At 37.8% G+C, this 9,514-nt stretch overlaps 1 pseudogene; it reads left to right on the top strand.

The window, feature by feature from the left end:
* Positions 1–275: 275 nt before the first annotated feature.
* The window catches only part of LOC102853317, a 45,572-nt pseudogene continuing 36,333 nt past the window's right edge, over positions 276–9,514 (top strand).

Raw genomic sequence — 9,514 nt, forward strand, 5'->3', positions numbered from 1 at the left:
CCAAACACCACAGGCAGGTTCAAACCAACCTTTCAGCTAATCCTGAAGTACTTGAGCATTTACACCATCCAGGAAGGTCATTAATTTATTGTTTTTAGGGTAAATTTTCCTGAATATTTCATAACTGATTTTATTCTCAATTACCAGCAAACTAGAGAGGGCTTAGTGCACTAGCTAGAAAATGCAATACTGTCAGTACTTTGAGCTCCACAGAGACCGCGCTGGGCCAGGCAGAGCTGAAGACTCTGTGCCTCGCGGACAAGAAATAACTAACCATGGGCAAAGGAAATCCTACGAAGCCGAGAAACAAAATGTCATCGTATGCATGTTTTGTGCAAACCTACCAGGAGGAGCACAAGAAGAAGCACCCAGATATTTATGTCAACTTCTCAGAATTTTCCAAGAAATCCTCGGAGAGTTGGAAGACCATGTCTGCTAAAGAGAAAGGTAAATTTGAAGAAATGACAAAGGCAGACAAGGTGCGTTATGAAAGAGCAGAAAAGAAGTTCAAAGATCCCAGTGCACCCAAGAGAGGGCCTCTTCGTATTTTTTCTTGTTTTGTTCTGAGTATCACCCCAAAATCAAAGGTGAGCACCCTGTCCTTTCCATTGGTTTCTAAGAAGCTGGGAGAGATGTGGAATAATAATGTTGCCGATTATAAGCAGCCCTCTGAGAAGAATGCCGCTAAGTTGAAGAAGTACGAGAAGAGTATATCTGCACACAGTGCTAAATGCAAGCCTGATGCAGCCAAAAAGGGGATTGTTAAGGCTGGGAAAAGCAAGAAGAAGAAGGAAGAGGAGGAAGATGAAAAAGAGGAGGAGGACAAGGAAGAGGATGATGATGAAGAGGATGATGTACAGGTTTGGTGTTTTGGTTTTTTCTTGTCCATAAAGCATTTAACCTTAAAAAAATACATATAAGGCTGTGTAAGAGTTGTTTATAAACTGTACAGTGTCTTTTATTGTATTGTTAACACACTACTAAATGTGTCTTTTGATAGCCCTGTCCTGGTGAGATTTTCAATAGCCACTAAACTTGCCTGGTATAGTATGGGGGTTGTAAATTGGCAATGAAGTTTAAAGCAGATTCTTGTTGGTGCACAGCACAAATTAGTTATATACAGGAATGGTGGGTTTGTTTTTTCATCTTCAGTTGTCTGATGCAGCTTATATGAAATAATTGTTATTCTGTTAACTGAATGTTGTTGTTGATTGCCTTCGAGTCAAGCATAACTCATAGTGACCCTATGAACAGAAGACCTGAAGCCCACTCTGTAATTGCAAAAAAAAGAAAGAAAAATAAAAGAAACTGTAGCTGTTTTGTTGACATTTTGAATGCTTCTAAGTAAATATAGTTTTTTATTTTAAAAAAGAAAATTAAATATCATGGAATCTCAGAGTTGTAGAAATTTTACAGATTAACAAAATTCTTTTCCAAGAATTAACCCTTAATGGAAATTATATAGTTACTTCTGGCAATTTGCCCCATTACTGACACCTGCTGTTGTTCGGTGTAGTAGCCTTCTAATGATATGGCTTGACCCAAAGACGAAATTAATTCTGTTTTATTCACCTTCTCCCTTCTCTTCAATGTCAATATGTTTTGAACTCTATATGCAAATCAATATGCTAAAGACTTTATCAAGAATCTTATTTCATCTTTAAAAGAATCATATGAGATGATTACTCATTTAATCACAATTTCATAAGTGGAAATAAATGAAGCCCAGATAGCATAAACAAATTTCGTTATATAAATTGTGGAGCTGCATACATTGTTGGTGGGATTGTAAAATGGTACAACCACTTTGGAGGGCAGTTTGGTGCTTCCTCAAAAAACTGAATAAGAAAATCTGTATGACTCAGTTATTCCACTGCTTGGAATATACCCCAAGAAATGAAAACTATGACAGAACCAGAGATTTATACACCAATGTTCAAGCAGTGTTAGTCAGCATTGAAAGAATATGGAAACAGACCAAATATCCAAGCATAATCGAATGGATTGAGAATTGTGGCACATTCACACAATGGAATACTACGCAGCATGCAGGAGCAATGATTTCCAAAATTACTACATAACTTGGGAGTTACTGAAGAGCATGATGCTGAGTGAGCTAACTCAGTCTCATAAAGACAAATACTGTATAAGACTATTAGAAATAAATAACTAGTAAAGCGATTATGAGAATCCAAGGGGGGGAGCAGAGGAGAGAGGATATGTTGGGGTGTGGGGTTATAGGGTGGCACAATTTGAAGGGTAGAGGGGAAGGAAATGGGGAAGATCCAGTATGAAAAGCAAAGTATATAAATTTGTAATTTTTAAAATTTATTTTGTCATTTTTTAAAATTTTTATCAGTTTGTGTGTGCGTGCCATCAAATTCGATCTGACTGGTACAGGAGATTGCCCTCTTTCTCCAGCGGAGCATCTGGTGGATTTGAACCAGGCACCTCTGGGATTGCAGTGCAGCTTCTTGCCACTAGGCCACCAGAGCTCCCACAAACTAAGCGAACTTTGTAAGCAAACTACTATAAAATATTTATTTTAAAAAATTAAAAAGCTGCACGTAGAAATCCCATATGACCCAACTAAGACCTGCATTGTTAAGAAAATTGAATGGATTGAGAAATTGTAGTACATTTGCACAATGGAATATGAAAGAACAATGATTTCATAAAATACTATACAACATGAGAGAGTTTGGACAGCATTATGCTGAGTGAACTGACTCAGTCTCTTAATAACAAATACTGCATATAAAGTCTTATTTTTTAAAAGTTTTTATTTTATATTGGTTTATATACAAAGTTGGCGTACATTGTGTTTCATACTATCCTTCTCTCATATTGTGTTTGATACAAAAAAATATTCTTTTTAAAAAAGAAAAAAAAAAGTGGAGCTGACATCCAAAATCAAGTAATGAGACTCCTGAGTCCTTGCTCAGAAGCAATACACTCTACGGCTTCATCACATCCTTACCTGTGTCCTCTTACTTACTTACCTGAGCTTTTCTTACGCTATGTCTGTCATATTGTGGGCATTTCATGAATTTTTATTAAGTAAATAAATAAATTATGATTAATTGTCTCTATGTGGCATCATTTGTCAGTTTCCCCCTTAAACTATGATTCCCAGTATGGAAAATACTATTCAAATTGTGTGATGGTTCATTTTATATGTCAAGTTGACATATGGTGCCCCTTTCTTTGTCTGAAAGAACACTAGTTGAGATGTTGCAGCCAAGTATTTACAGAAGTAACTCAAGTCATTTCAATCAAAAAGTCTTTTATGATTTCACTTATATTAAACACTTAACACAGTCAGATGAACAGAGGCAAAAGTTTGTTAGTAGTTACCAGGGAAATAAGGGAGAAGGAAATGGGGAGTCATTTCTAGGGAGCAGTGAGTAAATCATTAGGATGATGGAAAACTTGGCAACAAAGAATGGTGATAGTTAAACAATGTGCTGCAATTGGTATTGCTAAATTGTACATGTAAAAAATGTTGAATTGACAAACATCGTATAATACAACAGGTTGTATAACATATATAATTATTACAACAATAAAAAGTGAGGGAGAAATGACGTAAAACTGATTATCCTCCATATGTGGATCTCATATAATCAGTAAAAGGCTTTAAAAACAAAATCAGAGGAATTCTCTAGGGAAGTTTCTGGATCCAGCTTACAAATAGACATCTGCTATAATTTCTCCACTACTACCTCCAATCTACACTATGCCTGACCTACAAATTTGGGACACAAGAATGCGTAATTTTAAGTGTGTACTTGGCCTATGATTTTTTACTTGCCAGCCCCAATAATCACATGAGTAAATTCTTAAAAAGAAATTTCTATCTCTTTAAAGGACCTTAGACTAAGTTAAACTTTCGGGTTGAAAGTGTTGGGGGTTTTTGGGTTTGGGGTGTGTGTGTTTGTGTACCATCAAATCGGAACCGACTTATACAGGAGGAGATCGTCCCTCCTTCTCCAGTAGAGCATCTGGTGGATTTGAACCACTCACCTCTGAGATTGCAGTGCAATTTCTTGCCACTAGGCCACCAGAGCTTGCCGAAAGTGTTTCTTTTTCTTCTTAAAGAAAAATTTATTATTAATTTCAATGAAAATTTACAGAGACTTTCGATTTCCATTCATTCATTGTTGCACTTTTCTCCCTTCCCAGCCTTGGCCCCTAGTATACTACCCTCTTGGAAAGTAAAAGAAAAATTCTTTCATTGTTTTACAATCCCTTCCCTCAGGTCCACTCCACTATGCAGCCTTCGCTCTGGACTCCCGTCCTGACAAAAATACCTAATCACACATTGCTTTTAAACCGTTTTCTCCCTCATCTGTTTCAATGCAGTATACATGATTGAACCCATCTTTCTCAGTCTCCCCCCAACCCCGATGTCAGTCCTGTTTTACAACAGTGGCACTATGCAGTATTTCTCTTTTGTGACTGAGATACTTCACTCAGCATAGTGTCCTCCAGGGTCACCCATTTTGAATAATATTTCATGAGTCCCTTGTTTTTCAATGTAGTATAGTATTCCTTTGTCTGAATATACCACAGCTTCTCCATCCATTCATTTGTTAATGGGGAAAGTGTTTCTTAATGATGAATTTTCACAATTGGTTTTGGAGGTTTCTGGATTGGTTCTCAAATCTAACTAGGACATTAATTACTCTCTCTCCAGTAGTAAAAAACACAATTCTAATCTCTGGCATGTTGTTGTTAGATGTCATCAAGTCAATTATGATTCATAGCAACCCTATGAACAACAGATCTTCACCCTGCCTTACCCTGTGCCCTCATCATCATCTTTGACACACTTGAGCCCATTGATGCTTGTCATTTCTCAAGAGGAAAGAATTTAAAAAGTCTTGCATTGCTATACTGAAGGATCTAGTGGGGGAAATGATGAATGGCATAAGAAACATTGGAAGAAACTGGAAGGAATGTACAATCACTGTACCAATAATTGTTGATCAACTCTGAACTACTTCAGAAAGCAGCATATGATCAAGACCCAATGATAGCAAGAAGTATAGGCTGCACTGAAGGCATTGGCAAAAAAACAAAACACGGTTCCAGGAATTGACAAAATATCAGTTGAGGTGTTTCAGAAAACAAGTCCATCCCAAGAGATGCTTATTCATCTATGCTAAGAAATTTTGTTAACAGTAACCTAACTGAATAGAGAAGATATTGTAACTGTCAACTATTTCATCTTACTTGGATCCACAATTAATATCCTTGGTACCAGCAGTCAGCAAATAAGGAGATGTGTTGCACTGAGAAAATCTGCAGGTAGGGACTCTCTCAATTATTGAGGAGTAATAATGTCAGTTTGAGAACTAAGGTGCGTCTGATTCAGGTGATGGTCTTTCTGATTACTTCCTATGCATCTGAGAGCTGAACAATGAATAAGGATGACAGAAGAAAAATTGATGGCTTTGAGCTGTGGTGTTGGAGAAAAGTAAACAAATATGTCTTGGAGAAGGTGCAGCTGGAGTGCTCTTTGGGTATGTTGCTAGAACGGGCTATTCCTTGGAGAAGGACTTGATGCGGGGAAGGGTGGAGGGTCAGTGAAGGAGAGGAAGACCCTTAACCAGGTGGACTGATGTAGTGACTGCCACCATGGGCTCTTGTGTGTCAGGAAGTATGAGGATGGCACAGGATAGAACAGGATTCATATCTTTTGTTCATAAGGTTTCCATGAGTCACACTAGACTTGACAGCATCAAACAACAACAATAACATGTATTGTATAGCAATCAAAACTATTGGTAATATTATTTTTATTCCAATAAAAAAAATAGCCGTACCTCACTGAAACATGGCAGCGAATCATGTGCTGCGGTTGAATGTATGTTGCTCTCCCAAACCCAGCCAATTAAATAGCTCTTCAAAAGTGCTGCTACAAGCCCTTCATCCTGAAAGTGTCAGAAACCTGATATAAGAGATTGGATTATTGGCAGGACTCTGGACAGCAACAGATATTCAAAACCGTGAAGCCAGTCATCATCCTTGAGCTGTTTGTCTCTTATTCAGGAATAAGTACCACAAGCAAAAGATTTGGTTGGTATGTTCTATATACACAGCAATTGCAGACTACAGCGATTACTGAGCCATTTTGATCTGGTTTGAAGCTCTGACGTCTCTGGAAGTAATGCCGGGAGCAGGATCCATACACATAGAAAGAGAGAGAGATTTGAAGATTCTATGTTACCAATCTTGAAGACAGAACAAGGGAGCCATGAGCCAAGAAATGTAAGCACCATCTAGAAACAAGAAAAGGTAAGAAAATGGATCCTTAGCTAGAAACTCAGTAAAGGAGCCTGAATGATACTCTGATACCAGACTTTTGAACTCCAGAACTGTAGAAAAGTCTGTTCTTTAAACCACTTGTTGTTGTTTACTATAATCAGAACCAACCTACAGCTGATGCTCCAGAGGGTTTTCAGAGGCAGTTAATTACGCAGGAGAAGACTTAAACCACAAGACTTGTAATGATCTGTTACAGCAGCAGTAGAATAAATTGACAATTTAATTTCATTTTGGGAGAATCTGTTATTGAAGCTTTTCATCCCGTATTATGTTTCTCCTAATAACTATATCCTGGTGATAGAGTGTAACGTCTCAGGCTGCTAAACATCAGCAGTTTAAAATCATCAGTCATTCCTTGAGAGAAAGATGGACAATTTCTTCCTCTAGAAACTTAACAGCCTTGAATACTTGATGGAGAGTTACTTTCATGGAGGGTTACTTTGAATCCAAACTGACTGGACTGCAGTGGGTTTGGTTTGGGCATTAATAACAGTTTGACATTATATTCCTGATGGTAGGGAAAATGTTGGACTTTAGATTGATAATACGTATATCTGCAAATTCCAGTGTAGAGGCTCATGTGTGAAGCTGTTAAATTCTGGAAGGTGGATTTTCTTGCTTTGGTAAGGGTCGTGGGGTTTTTGTTGTTATTGTTGTTCACAATCATGTGTGAGCCGATTTGATTTGCTGGGATTAGCTAACAATGAGCTATGTGCTGGAAGTCTCTCTTTTGTTTAGAGTCAACCAGGACCTGGTGGCTGGACCTTATATTTAAAAGGTGGTTAGGCCCTCAAGCCTGATGTTAATTTTGTTTGGGATGAACATTCTTCTAAGTGGTACAGCACTGGTCTGCCAATTTGCTGTACTGAAGGAACTTGGGGTTGCTGTGATGCTACTGGTTTGTCAAATACCATAATGGTTACTCTTCGTAGACAGTGTTTGGTAGAGCTCCCAGACTGAAGCAGGATTGGCATCCACTTTCTAAAGCACATGGAAACTCTACAAACATAGAGAAATGATGATAGTTACAGGCCAGGGTTCAGGTCTTTTGTTCATAGAGTCGCTATGAGTTGTGCTCAACTGGATGCCACAAAACAACAACAACAATAAAATATAAAATATTAAATGTTGTACACAATATAAAAGCTTATGTTTATTCTCTTTTTTGTACAATTCTTTTTTTATAGAAATTGCACTTTGTGTCATTTAAGAATATAGAACATAAGATGTCAAAACAAGACTTTCCCTACATCTGTTTTTGTGGGTTTTTTTTAATTATTATTTTTATTTTTGTGTGTGTGTACCGTCAAATTGGATCTGACTGGTACAGGAGGAGATTGCCCCTCTTTCTCCAGCAGAGCATCTGGTGGATTTGAATCACGCACCTCTGGGATCGCAGTGCAGCTTCTTGCCACTAGGCCACCAGAGCTCCCCTACATCTGTTTTTATGAATTCAAAATCAACTGCAATGTAGCAAAAACAGCTTGAAATTATCAATGACGTTTGGGGAGAAAGAAATATCAATGAGTGCATATTGCAATATTGGTTTAAAGAGCCCTGTTGTAGTGACTGGAAACTCGAAAGTAAGGAAGATCTAAGGCAGCCATTAGGAGTTGATAAGAACCAGCTGAGTATAATAATTGACCCTTATTTCCTCACAGCTACAGGAGAATATTCAGATTAACTCCATACCCGTCATTCTATGACTACTAGTAATTTGGAGCAAACTGGAAATGTAAAGAAGCTCAACAAGTGAGTACTATATAAATTCAACAAAATAAAAATGATTGCAGCTTTGAAGAGTGCTGTATTCTTTTGGCACAATAAAAAACAATCCACTTGCTGATCATGTTGTAATGTGTGATGGAAAATTAATCCTTTCTGGCAACCAATGTCAATGCTGATCTTTTGACCTTATGTTGTTGTTGTTATTTGCCTTTAAGTCAATCATAATTCATAGTGATCCTATGAACAAAAGGCCAGAAGCCTTTCTATAACTATCACCATTTATCAAAGTTCGTAGGGTTTCCAGAGGCATGTTGTTTAGGAAGTGGATGCCACTACTGCTTTCAAACCTGTCTTAAACTGGGAGCTCCACCAAACACTGCCCACTACGAGTAATCGTTATGGCATTTGACACCCCAATTGCGCAAGGTTCAGCATCACAACAACCCCAGGTTACCGCAGTACAGCATATTGACAGAAGAGAGCTATAATGCACACCCATGTTTATTGCTGCTTTTTTCACAATCACAGAGTTGGAAACAATCCAAGTGCCCATCAACAAACAAATGCATAGAGAAACTGTGGTATATTCATACAATGGAATACTATACTGCATTGAAAAACAAGGAACTCAAGAAATACTATACAAAATGGGTGACCCTGGAGGATATTATGTTGAGTGAAATATTTCAGTCACAAAAGGACAAATGCTTCATAGTGCCACTGTTGTAAAATGGGACTGACATCAGGGTAGAGGGAAGACTGAGAAAGAGGGGATAAATAGTGGATACTGCATTCAAACAGATGACGGAGGGAACTGTTCAAAAGGAAGATATGGTTAGGTATTATTGTCATGACAGGAGTCCAGAATGAAGGCTGCACAGTGGAGTGGACTTGAGGGGAGGGATTGCATAACAATGAAAGAATTTTTCTTTTACTTTTCAAAAAAAAGAACGAATTGGAGGAGAGGAGTGGGCAGGGAGAAAAATGCAACAATGAATGAATGGAAATCCAATCCTAAGTGTCTGTAAACTTTCATTAAAATTAATTTTTAAAAAAAGAGTGTTATACCACTTTGACCCTATATACTTGGTTTTTCTAAGAAGTGAGCGCATCTCTGTTGGTGGTGGTGTTTTGCATCATTGAGTTGCAACCAACCCATAGCTGACTCTCCAGTGAGTTTTCAGAAGCAGTAAATCACATGAGAGGAGAGTGCCCATCTATTTCTGCTGCAGAGCAGCTGGTGGATTTGAATCACATACCTTTGAGTTGACAGTACAATTCCTTACTGCTAAGTCATCAACTGTTTTTTTTTTAATTTATTATTAATGTCAATGAAAATTTACAGAGACTTTCGATTTCCATTAATTCATTGTTGTACTTTTCTCTCCTCCCAACACTCCCCCCTAGTACACTACCCTTTTGGAAAAGAAAAATTCTTTCATTGTTTTACAAT

Source organism: Elephantulus edwardii, unplaced genomic scaffold (assembly GCF_000299155.1).
Source record: "Elephantulus edwardii isolate Elephantulus edwardi_28Jun2011 unplaced genomic scaffold, EleEdw1.0 scaffold00356, whole genome shotgun sequence".
Lineage (NCBI taxonomy): Eukaryota > Metazoa > Chordata > Mammalia > Macroscelidea > Macroscelididae > Elephantulus > Elephantulus edwardii.